Source organism: Arachis duranensis, chromosome 3 (genome assembly GCF_000817695.3).
Source record: "Arachis duranensis cultivar V14167 chromosome 3, aradu.V14167.gnm2.J7QH, whole genome shotgun sequence".
In the NCBI taxonomy this organism is placed as follows: domain Eukaryota; kingdom Viridiplantae; phylum Streptophyta; class Magnoliopsida; order Fabales; family Fabaceae; genus Arachis; species Arachis duranensis.
The window spans coordinates 104,555,524-104,556,473 of NC_029774.3; positions in this window are offsets into that span (position 1 = coordinate 104,555,524).

Sequence of the window (950 nt, forward strand, 5' to 3'; positions counted from 1 at the left end):
AAGAGAATAAAATCAAAGCAATTTGAAAACTAAATTAATTAATTGATTAAAAAGATTTTAGAATTAGCAATTAAGAAGATATGATTGAAAATTTTTTTGAAAAAGATTTGATTTTTTTTGAAATGAGAAAAGAGAAAAACAACAAAATGACACCAAACTTAAAATTTTTTAGGAAATCAAACACAAATTCTCAAAAATTTTAAAGGAAAACACAAAGAAGACACCAAACTTAGAACTTTTAAAGATCAAGAAGGGACTAAGAACATGCAAATTCGAAAAATTAAAAGAAAACAAAAACATGCAATTGACACCAAACTTAAAATATGAAACTAAACTCAAATAAAAGACTCTAAACCAACAAAAATAAAACAGTCCTAATCTAAGCAACAAGATATACCGTCAGTTATCCAAACTCGAACAATCCCCGGCAATGGCGCCAAAAACTTGGTGCACGAAATTGCAATCACACTCTTGCAATTCCGCACAACTAACCAGCAAGTGCACTGGGTCGTCCAAGTAATACCTTACGTGAGTAAGGGTCGATCCCACAGAGATTGTCGGCGTGAGTAAGGGTCGATCCCACGGAGATTGTCGGCTTGAAGCAAGCTATGGTTATCTTGTAACTCTTAGTCAGGATATCAATAATTATCAGGGTTGATTGTGAAAAGTAAAAGAACATGAAATAAGTAATTGTTTTGCAGTAATGGAGAACAGGTTGAGGTCTTGGAGATGCTCTATCTTCTGAATCTCTGCTTTCCTACTGTCTTCTTCTTCATGCATGCAAGGCTCCTTCCATGGCAAGCTGTATGTAGGGTTTCACCGTTGTCAATGGGTACCTCCCATCCTCTCAGTGAAAATGTTCAACGCGCTCTGTCACAGCACGGCTAATCATCTGTCGGTTCTCAATCAGGTTGGAATAGAATCCAGTGATTCTTTTGCATCTGTCACTA